At 40.7% G+C, this 22,978-nt stretch overlaps 1 long non-coding RNA gene across 2 annotated transcripts in view; it reads left to right on the top strand.

Moving 5' to 3' along the window:
• Positions 1 to 285: 285 nt before the first annotated feature.
• Positions 286 to 22,978, top strand: part of LOC129525058 (uncharacterized) — a 39,364-nt gene continuing 16,671 nt past the window's right edge. Inside the window, exons 1-2 of one of the 2 annotated variants that reach the window (XR_008669087.2) lie at positions 286 to 500; positions 1,518 to 1,539. This is a non-coding gene — a long non-coding RNA (uncharacterized lncRNA). Of the gene's footprint in view, positions 501 to 838; positions 885 to 1,517; positions 1,540 to 22,978 lie in introns of those variants that run through there. The other variant, XR_008669085.2, reaches the window with a different exon arrangement.

Below are 22,978 nucleotides of genomic sequence, written 5' to 3' on the forward strand. Positions count from 1 at the left end.
CTTCACATTCATGGTAAATATATGATAGAATGATGGGTTTAGAAATTTAGAATACCGTTCAGCGGCTTGTGATCCAGATAACCATTTATTATGACCATAATAACAGAATTATCAATACGAGAAAAAACATTCAGCCTTTCTGGATTAAGATACTCTCATGGCCGATTCCTTTGTGCACAGCCTTAGTTACCATGGGGATCACGATGCAGAGTGTTCTAAGTTCTTGGCATTGCTGCCTGGTGAGTGCGTCCTTACCTTTGGGGTAAAGTTATGTGCCTGAATGAAGACAGAAACAACAGGATTTCCTACAAGGAGTGTGGATGACGCCATCTCTCTATGTAGCCAGAGCTCTTCAAGTGCAGTCTGTCAGGACAAGAAGAGGATTCTTTGTTCATTTCATGAAGTTACTGATTACTTCCTTTCCTGGCTTTGTGTTAGGTGGCATTGTAACCATTACCATGCAGTATTTGAGGCCATGCCCTCAGGAGCTTATAGTAAGGGTGAGAAGATGTATGTGAAACTCTATCTGTAGGCTTACTACTGCACAAACTTCTTTCTCTAACTTGTCTTAACTTCATGATAAGGTAATATTGGAAATAGGCCTTAAGGGATAAGAATTTGGACATACAGAAATTGGGGTAAGGATGTAGCGGATGAAAAGGCAGGAGGAGAGGTTAGGTGAGGCAAGAAAAGGAACAATCTGGGCCTAGGACAAGACTGTCTGTATTTTTCCTTTGTAGCGTCACTGTAGTTGTCATTTTTTTGCGTTATTATTTGCTTATTGACTGTCTCCTAGATTGGAAGATAAGCCCTTTGAGTCAAGGACTAGGGACGAGGTCTGTCCTACTCATTGATGTATGCCAAGTGCCTGTGACCACATATAGGTACATAAAGGGGCTCAGAAAATACGTATCATAAAAAGGGAGGAAGGAAATTTGGAAAGGGACTGGCCAATGGTGAACACATAGCTAGAATCTCAAGATCAGAGACATAATAGTAGTTTAATTGCCCAGAAAGTTAGAAAACTTTTTTTTTTTGAAGTCAGAGTCTTATAGTGGTCATAATGCTAGCTAGGCAGATAGCAAGAATTTAAAAAAAAAATGGAAGAGCAGGCATTAAGACTAGACAACAGGGGAGAGAATGAGGGCATTTAATTCAGCTCAGCAAGCAGGTACCACCTACAAGCCAGGCATTATGAAGTGGCAAGGGTATGAGTGTGTACGAGAGAGGTCAAGATCAGCTTAAATAGAAGTTTGAAGGAGGGAAGATTGTGTCTTTGGGATAAATAGTAGCTTCACGGAAGAGGCAGTGTTTCAAGTAAAATTTAAATAACCAAATTTTATAATTTTTTCAAGAATGCAATCCAAAGTCCAATCTTGGATTTTTCTAGAATGGAAGTGGAGAGGGCATTCTAATAAAAAAATAGAGGTGGGAAGATAAATAGCTTTTATAATGAACCTGTGTGCCAAATACTTTGGTATGTGCTTTACTTAAATCATCTTACTTATTCTTTGCAGATCCAATGGAGCAAGATTATAGGTGAGCAAACTGACCTTTTTAATGGGTCTGGGACTTGAATCCAGGTCTGTCTGACTCTAATCTGGCAAGAATGATTATAATAATAGTTAATCACTATTGAGCTACCTACTTTCTTATCCGCTTGGGAATCTCTTTTCTTCATGAATCAACTCAAGCATGACTACCCTGATACTTTCCCTGTAAACCTCTGCATGGGGTGCTCTATATGTGCTCTAATTAGAATATTTATCTCACCATATTGCAATTGTCTAAAAACACCCATTTGGAGCACACTGGATTGTGAACTTGATGAAGAAATGGACTGAATATATCTACTGCCTTCTAAAGATGAACTCCAGGTGGCCCTTCTTCGTGTAACCAACAATTGAATTCAAAATCTCATGTGGGATCATCAGATGAACAGAGTCTGGATTAAACGGCTGTGCCCTAGCTGAAAGAGAGGCTGGAAAAGTGAATTCCTGATATCAATTTTGTGATAAGGGACTAATAACGTGGGGAGTCTCCTGTCATAGGTGTGGATGTTCAGATGAGGTAAACATCCAAAAAAGAAATACAGAGAAGGCAGAGCTGTTAAATTATTTCCTGAAGCAGCTCTGAGTAAAAATTAGACACTGGTTTGAGTGTGGGTTATGGAAAAAGGAAGAATGGGAGAAATGATAAAGGAATTAGCATCATTACAATGATGCAGGTGAGCCACACTCTGTGGGGGCAGCAGGTGGCAGAATTTACCATCTTGAGCTCAATATGGGCATCAGTGGTGGGACATCAGTGATCTTAAGGGTATATGAACATATTTAAAAATATTTTAATAGTTATTTTAATGTATAACAGCAAAATAATTAGCACATCAAACTTGTGAATTCACAGTGTTATTGCTTAGGAGAAGGTTAAGGTTAAGTTCAGTTTAAAAAGAGTTATTCAATATTAAAATGACTAAATAAATAATACAGCAGGTGGCACATAGCTATGGCATGATTTCTGAAGGTAGCATGGGAATGGCTGAAGTTTGGGGAAGTTTATACATGGACACAGGAGGCCAGAGCTTCACTCATCACCTATGTGTGTTTTATCTCACTGGGCCTCGTTTTTTTTGGGTTATCTATCTATCTTATTTATTTGTTTGTTTATTTGTAATTCAACTTTTAAGTTCAGGGGTATATAGGCAGCTTTATTATATAGGTAAACTCATGTCACGGGGCTTTGTTGTACAGATTTTTTCGTCTCCCAGGTATTAAGCCTAGTACCCATTCATTTTTTTCCTGATCCTCTCCCTCCTCCCACCCTTCACCCTCTGATAGGCCTCTGTGTGTGTTGTTCCCCTCTGTGTCCATGTGTTCTCACCATTTAGCTCCCACTTATAAGTGAGAACAGGTGGTATTTGGTTTTTCAGTTCCTGCATTAGTTTACTAAAGATAATGGCCTCCAGCTCCATTCTTTTTCCTGCAAATGACATGATCTTTTTCCTTCTTATGTCTGCATAGTATTCTATGGTGTATATGTACCAGATTTTCTTTATCCAGTCTACCACTGATGGTCATTTAAGTTGATTCCATGTCTTCACTATTATGAGTAGTGCTGCAGTGAAAGTATGCATGCATGTGGCTTTATGATAGAATGATTTATATTCCTTTGGGAATATACCCAGTAATGTGACTGTTGGGTGGAATGGTATTTCTGTGTTTAGGTCTTTGGAGAATTGCCATACTGTCTTCCACAATGGTTGAACTAATTTACATTCCCACCAACAGTATAAAAACGTTCCTTTTCTCTGCAACCTTGCCAGCATCTGTTATTTTTTGACTTTTTAGTGATGGCCACTGTGACTGGTGTGAGATGGTATCTCATTGTGGTTTTGATTTGCATTTCTGTAATGATCAGTGATGTTGAGCTTGTTTTCATATGATTGTTAGCCACATGTATGTCTTCTTTTGAAAAGTGTCTACTCATGTCCTTTGACTGGTTCTCAATTTTATAATCTATCAGGGCCTCAATTTTATACTTTATGTTTTATCTCACTCAGCCTCAATTTTATACTTTCAAAGGGGTCACCACTATCTTGGCTTCCTGAAGTTAGGGTCAAGACTAGACTAGACTTATAAGCTAGACTAGACTTAGAGTGTCCAAGTGACACTTACTTGGTTTGCCAAGACTAGTTGTGAATTCTTAGGAATTTGATCTATTTATTCTCGTTATTCAGCCAAGCCTGCAAAATGTCAGAGCTCTGAGTTATCACTCTTTAAATGCGAGACTTCACCTGAGTGGCCTTTGGGGAAAGTGGGTCATCATAGGTGGGTGTGTTTCTCCATTTGATAAGTGATTTAAGCTCAAATTTTTATTTGCACTAGACATGGGTCTGTTCCCTGGCTCAATGTGGCCTCTTACAGCTTTTGCATTCACACATCCTCCTGCTGGGTTACTGGCCACTGTCTTTCCCTCTGTGAATTACTGAAAAGTATGCATTCTCTTCTCAGTGTCTAGCTGCCAGTCTGGTTCACTGTAGGTCCCTGGTGAACGTAAAAATAAAACCCTTGAAAGTGGACATTATTCTACCATGTCAATTTAGCTCTCGGGAAATTGTATGGACTTTAAAAATGTCTCTCCCAAGAATCATTTAGTTACTTATTCCTTAGGAACTACTGTGGTTCAGCAAGACCTGGTGCTTCAGGAAGCGAGGTTAGAAAGAAAGAGGGCTGGGAAGAGCAGCATGGGATGGGTGCTGCGGAGCATGTTGTCATTGTTAAGATGTTGGAGCAGCTTTGGCATGGGGAGAATATGGCTGAAAATGAAGTCATAGCAATGAGGACAACCTGGACTCACTGTTCTGAGCACTTGTGCAATGGTAGCTGGAGCTGTCTCTTACTGGGATTTGTATATAAGAGAAACATGGATAGTTACCTTGAATGTAGAATCTACTTAGAGATTATTCTTAAATATAGCTTAGATTGCATTGGCAGGGGTTTTTTGACTCTACTAGTTAAGCTAGGTCAGCCACTACACTAAATAAAATGAGGCTAAAGATTATACCTTCAGTTAGCGACCTCAAACATAAACCTTTCCATTCATGAATAAACCTAGGATGAACCATTTGGTAGGTTACCTGCCTCATTTTATCTTTGAGTTAGTAACAGCAATGTTGATAGTATTACTGCTCACCAAATATTCCATTTTTCTTATGGTACCTTTTCTGCAGGGCAGTTATACATTTCCACCTTGTTAAACTCACAAGCAGCAATATGATTTGCCTTAGCCATTGAAGAATGGGCCAAAGCAATGTATAACTCCCTGTGCTGAGAATTTTATATGTTCTGTCTCATTTAATATGGTAGCAACCTTGTGAGATAGATACATTTCTTCAATGTCTAGATGAGGATGCTGAAACTCAAAGAAGCTGAAAAGGTTTTGGTAGTCACATCACCTGCACATGTGTTCAGGATTTGACCTGGCCCTTGCTCTTAACTGCTTCACTTTATTGTACATCCCTATCCCAACAACTTTTGTTAAGCTGTCATCTAACACAAGTGCCAAAGACTCTGATTCTCAGATCCCTCAGGTACCAATCTTTGCAGGGAACAAACCTAGAAAAGTAAGGTGTAGCCTTTCATAATCTGGGGAACAAAAGAAGAAAATGTAGCTGATCTATTGGTGACAACCTACTATTTATTTTATAAGAAAAGACTAGAGCCACATACACATAAAACAATGCTCTATACCCATAAAAATAATCTAGTAATTTTATTACACTAACTTGATGACGTGTTGGAAATTATATAAAGAACACAAATTTATCACCAATAAAATGTCATTGTACAAGCAAACTTGGGGGAATATAAATATATAGCATATATGTTTACACAATAGGTTTATATTATAAATGTATACAAAATTTGCTTTGGAATAATGGTCTGGACGATGCATATTTAAATGTCAATATATACATGTCTTAAAGTTTAGTGAAAAATACTGTTGGTGCCAATATGCACCATTCACACAGCAGGGTTCCCCAAACAATGACAACAAACTAAATTAATAATGTTGTAACTAAACCACAGTAATGTTTAATTGAAAAACAAGGACAGCAGCAATTTAAAAACCACAACCAACTAACCCAAGATAACACTGATAATATGCTGACAACAAAGGATTCATGCTGTGACTTGGAAATTCCAGCTGTTTGTTTGTGAGCTTGTGTTGGAACTGGCAATGTTGCCAAGCATTGTGTAGGAATCAGAATTGTTAGCAGAAGCAATGAATTTGTGTGCTCAATAAACTAGTAATGTGCTAACTTGAATTTATGAAGACTGAAATTTAGTGACCTAATTGCCCACTTACTGCTAGTCCTCATGTCTATGAATTAAACCAGGATCAGTTTCCATTAGGTCAAATGGCAGCCAATCAATGGTCTCGCTGGTGCAGTTTGATAGTCATTCTTCTAGAAGTCAGCTTACCCAGCTTTTCACACTTAGACCCTTATTTTGATAAATCTTCTGGCAAAATGCAAAAAGCTTCCCAACTGAGGCTCCAGGCATGGGTCATCCACTTCCCATACACTTTCAAAAAAGTCATTGAGGATCTATTGCTCACCTTGTAGAATGCACTTGGTTTGCCAGGTGCTTCGGGTCTGAGAGAGAAGTGTCTTGTGTTGAAGGTTTGCACAGTTTGCCATGGTCCAGTGGGTACCATCGTGTTTCCTGAAGTTGGGAGAATTCCAGTCCTATTGTTTCATGACCGATAGGACCATCCTATTGGTATGACCAGCTTCTTTCATACAGTGCCAAGTACATGGTGTTTCAGGCCCTGGTGGAGAAGTTTTTTGGTTCCTGGCTGGGAGAGCCTGGCTAAAGGCCTTTAGGTGGCTTTTCCCCAGGGCTCCTGTCTGGACCACTATGCAGGTAACTTTATTAGCTTCCTCTCACTTCTCAGTCTTGCACCCCTACCTACTAATTGCCCTCAAGTAATGAAGGGTAATGAATGACTTGGAGACTTTTCCGATGAACATCACCTTTCTCAACTGAAAGCTTTTTTTTTTTTTAAGTTCAAGTTTGGTTACTCTCAATTTAAGGTACCCTGCTAGTACAATTTTCCTGTGGGTTTTCTCAGCATGTATTTATAACTTATGATACTCTGTGTTATGGGTTGAACTGTGTGCCTCAAAACAGACATGTTGAAGACTAAGCTCCCAGCACCTCAGAATGTGATCTTATTTGGATATAGAGCCTTTACAGAGTTAACCAAGTTAAAATGAGGTTATTAGGGTGGGCCCTAACCTGTCATGACTGCTGTCCTTATAAAAAGGAGAAATTTGGACACAGAGACAAACATGCATAGAGGGAAGACTGTGAAGACACAGGGAGAACGCCATCCGCAAGTCATGGATGTCCGAGGCTACCAGAAGCTAAGAAGGAGGCCTGGAACAGATTCTCTCTTAAAATGGTAAGAAGGAATCAACCCTGTCAGCATTTTCATTCAAGACTTTTAGCCTCCAGAACTCAAACAATAAATTTCTGTTGTTTCAGCCACCCAGCTATGGCAGTGCCAGGAAACTAGCATACAATGTTACTTTGCTGGCAGTATTAATCCATTAAAATTGAATCCAGTTTTTGCAGTGGCATGCATCTATAGTCCCAGCCACTTGGGAGGCTGAGGCAGGAGGATAACTTGAGCCCAGGGGTTTGAGACCAGCCTGGAAAACATGATGAGAGCCTGTCTCTAAAAAAATATTTAATTCAATGTAACAAATGCCTGTAAATGAATTCAGGCAGAGGTGGTAATAGTTGATAATGGTGTAATGTGCTCCTCCCTCCTCAAGCTCTCCGCATCTCTTCCCCACCGAGACCCACACTTTCCTATCATCTTTCCACTGTCCCTCCTCTCCTCAAGGTTCTTGGTTTACTCTCTACCCAGCCTAGACTCCTTGGACCATCATTATCATCACTTTATTGCATTCCATCAACTAGTTCACCCTCTCTCTCTTCATTATTTTCCTCTGGAAGACCCCAACCTGGATTAAATTACACTCTCTGCTTGTTCCTGTGCAGTTCAATGTGGCGGGAGAAAACACACATGCTGAACATCACACCTTAATTAATAACCACTAGGGCTGCCAGAACTGCCCAGTCTAGTCTTTCCCTTCCTTTACTATGAACAATTTTACTTCCCTCTCCTCGAAATTCTAGTATCCCTTTCCCTCCTCTTCTGCTCTCCACTCTCAGCTAATGATTTTGCTTCCCGTTTCACACAGAAGTAATCAAAAGATGTCTACATGTTCCAATTTCCACACCTTCCTGAATCTGTGCTGTTGGGCTCACTGGCCTCTTCCACATGCCTGTCTAAGGCCAGCCCCTCCTACTGGCCACCAGACCTCAGCTCTTCTCCCTATTCAAGATTTGGTTCTTGGGCTGTTTCCTTCTTTCTGGTATCATTAATCTCCCTGTTTATTTGTTTCCTAGATATTTCCTATTAGCATACGAACATGCTGTGATTTTCACATCTCAGAGAAAAAGAACCTCTCCTGACACACACCTCTTCCAGCTGCCACTCTATTTCTCAGATCTTCTTTACAAGAAAACGAGTTGAACAAATTGTCTTTATGTTTTTATCCAATCTCTCTCCTTTCATTCTCTCTTGAAGTCACTTGAATCAGTCTTCTGCCCCCAACACTCCACTAAGACTGATACTGTGAATGTCACACAATGGTCTCCAAACTACTAAGTCCATTGGAGTATTCTCAGTCCTCATCTTATGATTACTTCCTCATCATTGAAACATTTTTTTTCCTTTGGTGCTAAGACTCTATACTTACCCATTTTCCCCCCATCTCAATAGCCACTCTGTTTGCAACTCCTTTAATGGTTTCTCTTAATTTCCCAAACACCTAAATGTTACCATATTCCTATACTCAGTCCCTGGAATTCTTATCTTTTATACCTACTCTCACTTGGTAGGTGAGTGTGGCACCTTTCTCAGGGTTCAAAGTACCTACCTGCTGATCATACCTGTATTTATCTTTCAGTTTTCATCTCTCCCTTGAATGCCAGATTGAGGTGCCCACTTGACAACTCCACTTAGATGGTGAACAGGGTCTTCAGTTTAACACAGCAAAGATGAAACTCCAGGTCTCCTGTCCCACCAGTAATTTTTTTCTTCCAGCAATGTCCTTTTTCTGTTTTATATGTATTCTTTTAGAGACAGAGTCTTGCTCTGTCACTCAGGCTGCGGTGCAGTGGCTTGATTATAGCTCACTGCAACTTCAAACTCCTGGGCTTAGTGATCTTCCCACCTCAGCCTCCTGAGTAGCTAGGACTATAGGCAAATGCCACCATGCCTGGCTAATTTTTCTATTTTTCGCAGAGGCAGGGTCTCTCTATGTTGCCCAGGCTGGTTTTGCACTCCTGGGCTCAAGCAGTCTTCCCATCTCAGCCTCCCAAAGTGCTGGGATTACAAGTACGGGCCGCTGAACCCAGCCAGCAATGTCCTTTTCACAGTACATGGGAACTTTCACTATCAATTGCTCAGACCTCAAACCCGACATTTACCTCTAACTCATATTTTTATGGTCAATTTCTGAGAAAGGAAAGATGTTGACTCATCCTTCAAAAGGAACACAAAACTCAATGACACTTTCCACCTTCACCACTCACTTTTTGGTCCAAGTCACCATCACCTCACACTTGGTTTTTGCAACAGCCTCCTAGTTGGTTTTCATGCTTCTGCCCTTGAAACTCTATAGTTTTACCAAAGCAGCCCAAATGATAGACTGATTTTTAAAAATAACACTTTATTGATATATCATTCACCTACCATATAATTCACCATGTAAAGTGTTCAATTCTCTGATTTTTTTTTTTTTTTTTGAGATGGAGTTTCACTGTTGGTGCCCAGGCTGGAATGCAATGGCATGATCTCGGCTCACCACAACCTCTGCCTCGCAGGTTCAAGCAATTCTCTTACCTCAGCCCCCCGAGTAGCTGGGATTACAGGCATGCGCCACCACGCCCAGCTAATTTCGTATTTTTAGTAGGGATGGGGTTTTTCCATGTTGGTCAGACTGGTCTCAAACTCCTGACCTCAGGTGATCTGCCTGCCTCGGCCTCCCAAAGTGCTGGGATTATAGGCGTGAGCCACTGTGCCTGGCCCGATTTTTAATATGTTTATAGATTTGTGCAACTGTCACCATAATAAATTTTATAGCATTTTCATCACTTCTAAAAAGAAACTCCATTACCATTGGCAGTCATGTCTTATTTCTTCCTAACCTTCCCTGCCCCCTTAGTCCTAGGCAACTGCTAATCTACTTTCTGTTTCTATGAATGTGCTTACTTTGGACATTTTATATGAATGAAATCTTATAATATTTATCCCCTGTGAGGCTGGGGCTGGTGGCTCATGCCTGTAATCCCAGCACTTTGGGAGGCTGAGGCAGGCAGGTCACTTGAGGTCAGGAGTTCGAGCCCAGCCTGGCCAACATGGTGAAACCTTGTCTCTACCAAAAATATAAAAAATTAGCTGGGTGTGGTGGTGTGCGCCTGTAATCCCAGCTACTGGGGAGGCTGAAGCAGGAGAATCGCTTGAACTTGGGAGGCAGAGGTTGCAGTGAGCCGAGATCATGCCACTTCACTCTAACCTAAGTCATAAGAGTGAGACTCTGTCTCAAAAAAAAAAAAAAAAAAAATTATCCCTGTGACTGGCTTCTTTCACTCAGCATAATGTTTTTGATGTTTATCCATGTTATAGCATGTATCAGTATTTCTTTAAATTGTCTAACAATGTTCTGTAGTATAGATATGTTACATTTTATTTATCCATTATCAGCTGATGAACATTAGGTTGTTTCCATTTATTGGGTATTATGAGTAAAGCTGCTATGAACATTTGTGTACACGTTTTTGCAAGGGCATATGTTTTCATTTCTCTTGGGTATATACCTAGAAGTGAAATTCACTTCACGAGGCAGCAGGAAGGAGAAGTGCCAAGTGAAGGGGGAAGAGCCCCTAATCAAACTATCAGATCTCCTGAGATCACCATTATCACGAGAACAGCATGGGAGAACCTCCCCCGTGATCCAATGAACTCCACCTGGTCTCTTCCTTGACTCATGGGGATTATGGGGATTACAATTCAAGATGAGGTTTGGGTGGGGGCACAAAGTCTAACCATATCTCCAGAGGAGAGGTAGTGTTAGAAATTTGGCTCCATTTGTCCCTTAGATTCCCCAAAAGATGGTGCCTCATAACTATCTGGAATAACAAAAGATGATGGGCATGTGTCTATATGTGTGTGTGGGTGCCCATAAGGCAAGGGTTCTAATTTCTGCCATGTCACTAATTTGCTGTGTGACCCTGAGTAAGTCACTTAGCCTTCCTGAGCATAGTTTCCCTGTTTGTAAAACAAGGAGGTTGGACTACATGATTTTTGAGCTCTTCCCATCCCTGAAAGTCCATATCCTGTCATACTTTTTACCTAATGAGATATTAACTCTGGCTTCATTTTAGGACTTAGGGTCCTGGGAATTGGCAGCTATCAGCAAATAATCTCCAAATGAAATTTGAACACAGTGGAGCTTAATGTATTTTTGTATTTGGGCTTTGGGAGATCAAACTTTGAATTGGCAATATAGGGAATTCAGTTACTATTTTCGACAAACGGTTGGACTTATTGAATGATACATTGGATCTGGCAGCATTACTAATGAATCAAGGAACAAGGACAGAGTTAACATTTTCAAAATAGTTGAAGGGCCTTAAAAAATTGACCCTAATGAGGACACTAGATTCTTTTTAGGAACCACAGAATTTGCCTTGCAAAAACCCTCATTATGCAGAATGAGCTACTTAAAGACAGAGGAGAGAAGTGGCATGAGGGGAGGAGGGTTAGAAGGAGAAATAAACTTTGGGGATGATGGGAGCTCAAATTGTCTAAGCAAGAGGACTATTATTTCGCTCACAATAGATCAGTTAGATTCTTACTTGTGTTTGTTTGTTGGGAGAGGAGGAAAGTGGCCCTCATGAAATTGTGAGGGTAGGAAGGTAGGGTTTGTGGGTCTTTGTGATGCTTGTGGAAATAAACGATTTTCTTTCTGTACAGCAAAATTGTTATTAATGACACAGAAAAATCAGAGCTAATTTGCACTAATGTGATGACACATCCTAAGATCAGCTTTTTGGGTGATAGTCTGACCCTGTGTGATTGTTTGACGTGCCCTTGGGTTACCTCAATCTAGAGGTTCCCTACTGGGTCGAGTTAGGGATGGATGGGGCTAGAACCTAAGCTATGGATGAACTCCCTGGCCATAGCCTACCAAGAGGCAGAGAGGATGAAGGGCATTGGAGAAAGTGGAAATACGGTCTAGAACTTCTGCCTCAGCTGCTGAGTGTCTCCGTGATCTTACTGCTGACAAGGGATCCTGGGGTGTGTATACACAAGAGTTGCTGGAGCTACCCTGGCTTGTGAGTCTTCATGCATGGCTCTGCGCATGAAATTGTAGTGTAGCCTGTGGATGCGAGAAGGGAACTTTCATTCCAGATCATGGTGTAGGTTTCATGGCATTGTCAACACGGATTAGTCAGTAGTGATTTCCTGGAGCACTTTGTTGAGAGGATTCTAAGTTTCATATCTAGGTTTAGCCTAAAAGAGTACCTTCATGCATTAGCAATGTCTGCCACAAGTGAGAAGGGTAAGAAGTATGTGCTAGCCATGTATTTTCAATATCTGACCCAATTTTGGAGACAAATTGAGGCCAAAAGAGGGGAAGTGACCTATCTGAGGTTACACTGCTAGTTAGACAGCTGGAGAATAAACCCAGGTCTCCTTTCTCTGATGCCAAAGTATTTTTCATTTTGCCATGCTGGGAGCTACTTTCATAAAGTCTTCTGTTCCATAAGGATAGTCACTAAGTATGTAGGAAAACATAAAGCCAGGAATGACTGGGCATGTGATAACATATAAACAACCCGCTTTGAGCCATATTGTGAACTCTGCTTTTGTTCTTGGTACAACCGGGCCCAAAATAGCACGTGTCTGCTTGCATTTTCTGTGAAAGCTGCAGTACTGTGGAAGCCACAGAAACACTGTTCTTTGAGCAATTAACCTTTTTAAAGGAAAGTTCATTATTTTATAGAGACACATGAAGTATTTACAATTCTTTCCAATATTTTACCCTCATAGCTTAAAATTTGGGGTCTTTGCCCTTTGGAATTCTTAGTATCTGCTTTTCTCCTAAAGGTGAAGTTGCTAACTTAGGCTTTGGAAGGTTTTCATTTTATTACAAAGGTTTGTGTCTAATGGGCTCTCTAATGCTGATTCCCTCTTCATGCCTCCAGCTGCTGGGAGTGTAGCCTGTTCTTCAGGAATTGCCTTGGTGGAAGGGAATTGCCTTGTTCATGGTGTGCCCTTTGTCCAGGGGCAGTCTCCATTTAGGAACTGTCAGCAAAGGGGTTCAAAAGCAGCTCTGAAGAGCCATTCTGGCTCCAGTACTCCCCATGGGGTCAGCTGAAGTTTCTGTTGCAAGTACATCAGTTAAACTTTTTCCTGTGCTCAATCCTGCTTGCCTTACCTTCTTACAGGCATTGTTCCTGAGAGCACACACCAATAAACATTTTGTATGTATATCACCATCTCAGAGTCTATTTGATAGAATAGTTACCCAAGCTATTCTGGCTTCTGAAAGTGCTGAACCAAGGGACAGAAATATAAAGTTGGATAATGGAGAATTTACCCAATATGAGAGCATTTTTCCCTGGACACACAATTTTAACACATTGGCAAAGACCCCAGGAGACAGTGCTAGAATGGCTCTTGGAAACTTGGAGAATGCAATGACCCACACCAAATGAAGTAGAACTGTCAGAACTGCCCAGGTAGATGGTGAAGCCATCAGAAGGCTCAGAGAAGAAGCCCTGCTGGAATATTTATATAAGATAAGGCCAGAAAAATGTTTAGTTGACCATTTTCCATAGACGGGCCAGGAGAACGTTCTTACCAAAGTAATAAGGAATATGCTAGTGAAGTGAGCGCTGATGTGGCCTTGGATACATACACCAGTGTGTGGTCATTGATCTGGTGAGTGCATTTATTTCATCTCCAATTGTATTAGTCAGGGTGCTCCAGAGAAACAGAACCAATGGAGCCAATGGTATCAGTCCCTGTCTGAGTCCATAGGCCTGGGCGTTAGGAGCACTGATGTCTGAGAGCAGGAGAAGATGGATGTCTCAGCTTAAGCAGAGAGTAAATTTGCTCTTCCTCTGCCTTTTGTCCTATTGAGGCCCTCAATGTATTGGATGATGTCTACTCGGAGAAGGGGATCTTCTTTGCTCAGCCTGCCAATTCAAATACTAATCTCTTCCAGAAGCACTCTCATAGACATACCCAGAAATAATATTTTACCAGCTATCTGGGCATCTTTCAGCTCAGTCAAGTTGACACATAAAAATTAACCATCACAAATTCACCCTTTATCAACTTGGCACCCATATACATTGCCTTAAACAATACTTCATCTCTCCACAGAGACAATAACAAGGTCATAATTCTGTTTAATGTGATAAAACTAACTCTGTGTACAACTGAAAACCTACTAATCCCTTCCCTAGAAGATGAGGTAAAGTCCTTGAATAGTGTTTACTCTTCTGCTGATATTCCATAACTTAAATACTGTGATGTAAAATTAACAATACTTATATACTGACATAAGGTCAACATAACTTATATTACATGATAACATAAGAGGAAAGAAAGCAAGGATACTTGCTTAATGTATGTATATATACACATAAATGTGTACGAATAAAAAATTCCTCATAATGAATAAAGAAGAAATCTTTATGACAACTACAGTCCTTGCCCCTGTAACTGGTCAAATATATGGTCATAGCTACTATTTATAACTGACTTCTTCTATCACTCATTCGGTATTCTCTTTGCTTTCAGCAAGCATTTCTGCTGATTGTAGTTCTTTACCTGGGATACTTAGGGAAGAGTTACACAAACTTTCATTCCTGAAGGGTCTGGACCATTAGTAGTCTTGCCTGGATTGGTTTGTTGTAGTTTTCCATTGACCTTAATTAATCACAGGACATGATAATACTAAGAGATGCCCTAAGGGAAATCCTGCATTTCAGACAAACTCTTCCTCACCTGCATTGTGGAATAATATCCCAATTTACCCTTGGTAATCAGGATCAATCACCCCTGCCAACAGTATAACTCCCTTCTTTCCCTGTTGATTCAGAGGCACAAGGAACCCAAAGTGGCCGGGTGGCAATCTTAATTTCTAGTTTAATGGAATCATTATTGTGTCTCCTGCTAGAGGCATTCCTCTGACCTCTGGGCCAGTGGAGGTCAGCGACTAAGACCTCTGAACCAGCAGGGCATAAAGTTGTGGGAATACGAAGCAACAATTTTGTTAGTTAGTCCTTAGGGGTAGTGGTGACTGGTACCACCCCACCTTCACCGTTTGATTCCTGGACCCATTAATCCTGGATATGGGAGACACAGAACCATATACTGGATACTTATTCAGAGAATCTATCAAGCCAACTGCTTCAGGCTGGTGGAGAACATGAAAAAAGCAGTGAATTCCATGAGCGTAGGGCATTGCCACACTCCTTTTGCAGTGAAGTGAATTCCTTGATCAGAAGCAATGTTGTGTGGAATATCATGATGGCGTATAAGGAATTCTGTAAGCTTATGGATAGCAGTTTTGTCAGAAGTGTTGCATTCAGGGAAGGCAAATCCATATTCAAAGTAAATATATATTATAATAAGAACAAAACATAGCCCCCTTCATAATGGAAGCAAGTCAGTGTAATCAACCTGCTACCAGGTAGCTGGCTGATCACCCTGGGGAATGGTGCCATATCAGGGACTCGCTGTTGGTCTTTGCTGTTGGCAGATTAGGTACTCGGTGGTGGCCACAGGCAAGTTAGCTTTGCTGAGTGGAAGTTCCTGTTTCTGAGCCCGGCCATAAAGTCCATCCTTGCTACTGTGGCCACCTTATTCATGAACCTATTGGGTGATGACAAGAGAGGCTGACCGGTATTTTATCCACTTTTGTTGAACATTAACATGGAACACAAATATCTTCACTTTTCTGCTCATTCAGAGTCATTTATCCACGTACCCTTTCTCCATATTTCTTTGTCACCAATTTTGCAGTCATGTTTCTTCCAGGTCCCTGACCATCCAGCAAAACACTGGCTACGGCCCATGGATTGGTATAGAATCATGTCTTTGGCCATTTCTCCTTCTAAGCAAAGTGCACAACCAGATGCACTGCCTACAGTTCTGTCTACTGAGAGCATTTTCTTTCAACACTGTGTTCAGGTATGTTCCAGAAAGGGACTGCAGTGGTATAGTAGTATACTTTTGAATGGTTCCTGCATTTCATGCAGAACCATCTGTAAGTCTGGCTTGAGTGTTCTCTTCCTCTGTCAGCTGACTATAGAAAACTCCTCATGTGACCATCTCAGTGCAGGCTAAGAAACAGAGGGCAGTGTAGCTGTAGCAGCAGTGGGGACCATGGGCGTTTGGGCCACTTCTTCATGTAACTCATTTGTGTGTTCGGGCCTGCTGGGGCCATGATCACATATGTACCACTGCCATTTGATGATGGAATGTTGCTGGGCACACTCATCTTTATGGCTGGATGGATGTAGGTTTGATAATCTCCATCATAGCATTTTTTTAATTCACCAGTCTGACTCCCACCAAAAAACTGATGGATTGTGGTGGTTGACAGTAGACCACTGTAGCTTCAGACAAGTAGTGATCCCAATTGTGGTTGCTATGCTGGATATTGTATCTTTGCTAGAGTAGGTTAACATAGTTTCAGATATGTAGACCAGTGTGTGGCTATTGAGCTGATGAGTGCATTTTTCCCATCTCTATCAATAAGAAAGATCAGAAGCATTCTCATTTATGTGGAATGGACATTCTTTCCCTAGGGATTTGTTGTTTTTTCTTTTTATTGTCATCTAATAGTCTGAAGAGATCTACATCCTAGGGACATTGCACAGAGCATCACCTTGGTCCTTTACATTGATGACATCATATTCATTGGATCAGATAAGCAAGAGACAGCAATTAACTGGAGGTTTTGGTAAGATACATGTGCTTCAGAGGGTGGAAGTTAAACACTAGGAGTACATAGATGAAAGCTGGTGACACTGATGAAAGTTTTAGAGTTCATGTTGTCTAGATTATGCTGAGACATCCCCTCCAAAGAAAAGGAAATCTGTTTAATCACTTCCCTCTACGACTAAGAAATAATAACAGATTTTAGTTAGGCTTTTTTGGGCTCTGGGGCAGAATATTTCACCTTTGACAATACTGCCTCAATCCATTTATATATGACACGAAATACTGCCAGTTCTGAGTAGCATCAAGACCAGGAAAGAGCTCTATGGCAGATCCCATCTGTAGTGCAACCAGCCCTGCCACTTGGACCATTAGACCTGGTAGGTCTTATGGTACTATAAGTCTGTATGGTGGAAAGGACTCTATGTGGGGTTTATGTCAAGCCCCAATAGGAAGATGACAATGTAGACCTCTAGGATTCTAGGGTAATGCCATACCATCTGCAAAAGAGAACTATATTAGCTTTCCAAAAGTGGCTCTTGGCATGCTATTATTCCCTGGGTGGACAGGCCGTCTGACTTTGTACCATCAAACAGCTTTGTGGCCAGAGTTGCTTATTATGATCTAGATTCTTTCAGATCTACTAAGAATGGGTAGACCCATCATGGTCATCACCACCATCATCACTATCATCATCACCTGGCATTGGCCATGAACAGGGCCAGAAGACACAAGTAAGCTGCACAAAGGGTGTCCAGACCCTTATGCCATCCTCCACTTTGGCTCTAGGCCCTCTTTCTCAGCACACACTTATAGCCACATGAAGGGTTCCTTATAACCAGTTGACAGAGGAGGAAACTGTGGAGAAGAAAAGACCAGATTGGTCAGCTCAGTATGTGAGTGGAAGCCTAGAATGGACTGCTGATGCTGTACAGTCCTACCCTGTGAAAGGGAATAGTGAGGTGAGATCATCTCAATGGGCAGAGCTTCATGGGCTACACTTGCTTTTCCACTTCGTGTAAGAAAAGAAGTGGCCCAAGGTAAGAATACATGCAGACACATTATCAGCAGCAGATGCTTGGATTGGTTGGACAGAGGCCTCGGAGCAGGAAGATTAGAGGCTGAAGGACAAGATCTGGGGAAGAAGTATGTCAGCGGACTTGTAGAAAGGGACAGTATGCCTGAAGACCTTTGGATCACATGTTAACCCTCACCTACAAGCATTCTCCCTAAAAATGGCACTAGCAACCAAGTGTCTTCTTATTGTGAAATCTTGGCCTTTGGCCAATAGGTTGGCTGGCTTATCATTTGATTTTAAGGTTATTTGCTACGACTCCAGAGAGAACTTTTTTGACCATCTTAACAAAGGGCTTTCCCTCACTGCTCTATCACATCACCTTTATTTTTATTGTTCTTACATAAAATAATTTTGTTTATAGTATGTTATCTATGGCTTTGATTAGTCTCCAACCATGGAAAAGGGGTATCTTTGTCCCATTCATCACTTTATTTCCTATGCTGAGAACAATTCCTAACACAGAGTCTGTATTCATTATATACTTGTTGAATGAAAGCATAGAAGCAAACAAGGTTAGGTAAAGCCATACAGCTAATAAGTGTTGGAAATGAGGTTTGAACCCAGGTCCAGAGTGCTAGCTTTGTGACTTTGGACAAGAGACTAAACATCTGTCTTTGTGCCTTAGTGTCTTCATTCCTGTATGCAGGAATGATAATAGTATCTATTTCTAGGTTATTGTGAGGATTAAAGGAGTTTGTATATAAAAGTATTTAGAATAGTGTCTGGCACATATTTGGCATGGGGGAAGTGTTTGCTGTTATCAGGTAGTGGAAATGTGATTGAACTTGGGTCTGATTGGCTCGTCAGCTTTGGTAGACCCTCGAAGTGGCATTTTTGAGGGTACTGGGAACTTGTAGGAAAAGGAACAGTGGCTGATAAAAGGAAAGGATAGATAATTGTAAAGTTACCTTTATAATCCCACCATTCCTGTGTGTTGAGCATGTAATCTACACAAAGCAAAGTGTTGGGCACTATGGGAAACTCAAAGACAGCTACAATATGAGCTCTGTCTTCAAACAGGTCTTGCCCTAGGTCACAATTCCTTACAGCCACATCACTGAGTCTCAGGTCACTGGGGCAGTGCTGAGGCAGGAAGTGTCCTTCTCCAGGGCCGAGGATAAATAGCTATTGACACCTGCTGCCATCTCGCCTGGTTTATATACTTTCCCAGTCCAGTTGTATGAGAACATCTGTAGAAAACCTGCGAAGCCTTCCTCTGACATTGACTCCAACTTCATTTTGACTTGTGTCACTGAATTTGTTCTCTAGCCCACCATAGGTCTTGTCTGAGAAAGAAGGGTAGCCTTCCTGAGAACCTTAACCTGACCGCTTTGGGCTTGACTTCTGGACTTCTGAGCACAAAGGACTTTGAGTACTGGTTTAGGAGGAATTGGTGGGCCAGGACCGCTTGGGTTTATACCACTGGCTGATGGAAGCCTGTGGCCACGTTTTCACTCTTAACACTGAAAACTTTACCCGAGTTACTCTTCAGTGAATTGTATTTAACTTTGCTTAGTAGTTTGTGCCAGCATTGTTTACTGCATACTATAGTGAGTGCTGAGCTTATATTTATTGCATAATATAACTGTTAAGTTTTATCATTTGGGTTGAACTTCATGCATCAAGGTAAATAACAAGGTCCATTATGTCTTAATTTTGTAGATTCGTTCATTGCTACAGGCACAGTGGATTCTCTGTGTCTGACAGTGGCGGCTGATTTTAACGTAGGATGCTAGGAGAGTCCTTGCTTTGCTAATATTAGAAATAGGGTCTTTTCTAATGTGAATATGTGTGAAAAATTCTGATTCAACAACTTACATTGCTCTTCTTTTTGCTGCTGGCAATGTATTGTTGGCGTCTCCTTTGCTCTTGGTCTCAGGAAAGGTTATATGTTGTTTCAATAGCATGTGTATATAATGCCCATTAGTACTAATGGGATGTATTCTTTCATCAGGACATAATCGCCGACAGCATGCAAATCAGCACATTTGTTCTTCTTCAACGTTTGCTGAAGGCTCTGTTCTTGGGCAACATATGGTCTCCAGTCACCTCCTCACTTTGCTCTGAAAATTTTCCATTACACATCTTAATCACCAATTTTTCCTCTCTGTTTAAGAAATGAATTAAGGCAATACAAATTGGAATGATGACCACTTTTAGATTGAAAAGAACCTTTCTTTTGGCTGCCAAAACCTAGTGTTACATTTTTATTTTTCATTTTTTAAATTTATTTTTTTACATCACTAATTAGCTCCTCAAAATGGTTTTTATGTCTGGCGTGCACGGGGTGTGAACTATAAAAATTATAGTTTCTAAGCTTTTTTTGCTCTGTTCTGTGGAAAAAATTTCCTTTATCAAGCAATTTCATAGGCACAGGGGATAGTAGTTTAAGATGCATCATGGACAGCATTTATTCAGACAGTCAAAGTAATTTTAGAAAATGATAACAGCTAATCTGATGAATACCCAGAAAGAAGAAATTAATATTGAAAGAGCATCTACTATGTGTCAGACACTATATATCATTTAATGTTTTTAATAGAGAAGGCATCTAAAATAACTGGCCCAGATTTACTCATTCATTTGAACATGACTCTTTTACACACACACACACACAATTACTGATTTCTACTTTATTCTAGGTGTTGTGCTAGGCACTGAGGATAGCATAATGAGCGTAACAGGCTTGGTTCCTGCTCTTATGGGGTTTACAATCTAATTGTGAGGACAGATAAAATATAGTGAAACAAAGAAATAAATCAACAAAAAACAAATGATTGGTAAACACTCCAAAAGGCTATAAATAGGATGTGGAAATAGAGGATAACTGGGGTTCAGTGTAGAAGGCCCTCCTTTGATCTTGAATGCCATACTGCAAGTAGGGACAAGAGGCTTGATACAAATCCAAGTTTGTCTGCTCACCTGCACCGGCTGAGCAGCTCCCTTCTGAGTTTTGATCATCTCTATGATTGCTAAAAGTTCCTGAGTCCCTACTATGTGACAGGCCTTATTCAGTTTTGTGTGTTGCTTTAGCTACCTTATGAAGTGGGAATAATTTTTTCCCTTATTTTGCAGATGAGAAAACTGAGACTTAAGAAAAATCTGCAACTTGCTCAAAGTGACAGTGCCATTTTCTTGTCAGTTCCAATGCTCATGTTCTTAATAGAGAGATTTTGCAGCCACTCTTTTTTCCCAGGGCCCAAGGGTTTTTACTGTGCTCCTTGGGAACAGACACTTAGGCAATGCGGACTGGCTTATGCGACATTCTCTCTCTCTTTCTTGCTCTAAAATAAAATAATAAAATAAAATAAAATAAACCACCCTCACCCCCCAGCAAAAAAAAAAAAAAAAAAAAAAAGCAACAAAAAACCCCTAGATGCTGTGAGTGAAGAATAAAATATATTTTGAATGGTGCTTTACTTCTTTAAAAGCAGCATATATTTTTTAGATTAAAAAAGTGATATGTGTTTATTATAAGCAATTTGAAAAATAAGAAAGAATAGAAAAAATGTAAAGGCAAGAATAAAAATCACTTAAAGTTCTACCACCTGGAAAGGGCAGTATTTTGGTTCTTTGAAGTATTTTTTGAATGTATAGTAGCAAAGATGACTGACCCTTATGTAGCACTTACTATTTGCCAGGTGTAATTCCACACATTGTACATATATTAACTCATATCCACGGTAGCCTTACATAGAGGGTATTATTATTATCCCAATTTAACTGATGAGAAATGTGAAGTAAAGAGTGATTAAAGTAACTTTCCCAAGACCACAGGGTCAAACCTACTCAAACCACACAGCTTGGTTCTGGAACCCATGCTACTCTTCTCCTATCTCACTTCTCTCTATAAAATGTATATTCACATTATCTATCTATCTATCTATCTATCTATCTATCTATCTATCTATCTTAAAAACCTGAAATCAAATTTTACTTACAATTTTATTATTTTTATTTTTATTTTTATTTTTTTGAAACAGGGTCCTGCTCTGTCCCCCAGGCTGGAGTGCAGTGGTGCGATCTCAGTTCACTGCAGTTTCAACCTCCCTGGGCTCAAGGGTTCCTCCCATCTCAGCCTCCTGAGTAGCTGGGAGTACAGGTGTGGGCCACACCCAGCTAATTTTTGTATTTTTTGTAGAGGCAGGATTTCACAATGTTGCCCAGGCTGGTCTTGAACTCCATGGGCTGAAGTGATCCTCCCTCCTCAGCCTCCCAATGTGCTGGGATTACGGTCATCAGCCACTGCGCCTGGCTATATTTTACATACAATTTTATATTCTTTTTTTTTTAACATAACATTATTCAATGGGCATTCTTTCAATATCCTTAAATGTTCTTTAAAATATTTCTAATGACCATATAGACATATTTTATGTAGGAATCCCCATCATTGCACAGTTAAGTTGTTTCTGATTTTTGTTATTATAAAAAATGATGTGGCCAGGCCAGGTGGCCCATGCCTGCAATTCCAGTGTTTGGGAGGCCAAGACAGAAAGATTGCTTGAGGCCAGGAGTTCAAGACCAACCTAGGCAACATAGCTAGACCCCATCTCTAAAAAAATAAAAAATTAGCTGGGTGTGGTGGTGCACTCCTGTAGTCCTAGCTACTTGGCAGGCTGAGGACCTGTCTTTTAAAAAAATTCAGTGAATGTCCATGTTTGTAAATCTTTGATCAGCTTTTTGATTATTTACTCAGGACAGATTCCTGGAAGAGGATGACTTGCTCAGTATTTTGGCATTTGTTTAAATCTTTGGTGGAGTGGAAAAAGGGTTCAGATGTGTGGCACAGATTTACATAACATAGAAACTCAGGAAAGTTAGAGATCTGAGCAAGCAGAGGAAAAAAAATCGTGGAAGCCTTCTTTGAGGAGGTGCGGCAGAGCATGAGCTGACCTTGGACAATGGGAGCCTGCTAGGGAAGGGCGATTCTCCAAGACTCTTGATGCCCTTTTTCCATAAGTCAGTTGACACAGGCACTGAGCTGGTAAGACAAGACTTCATTGAGCAGAGTCTTAAAGGACAGAAAGGAATTTCCAAGGCTGACAAGGATGTGAGGGGAAGAGGTAAGTGGGCCTCTTAGGTGGTGGGAACCACGTAGGCAGGCCCAGATGTAGAGATGTGAGAGAACCTGGAGGGCTTTGAGTTGATGCGGGGAGGGTTTGAGAGATGCTTAGTAGAAGCAGGCAGGGGCTAGATGGAACCTCATAAGGCCCAGCACATCATTTTAAGGATGATGGATTTTTAAATGTAGGCAATGGATAGTTGCTGAAGACTTTGAGCTCAAAGAGA

Source organism: Gorilla gorilla, chromosome 8 (assembly GCF_029281585.2).
Source record: "Gorilla gorilla gorilla isolate KB3781 chromosome 8, NHGRI_mGorGor1-v2.1_pri, whole genome shotgun sequence".
Lineage (NCBI taxonomy): Eukaryota > Metazoa > Chordata > Mammalia > Primates > Hominidae > Gorilla > Gorilla gorilla.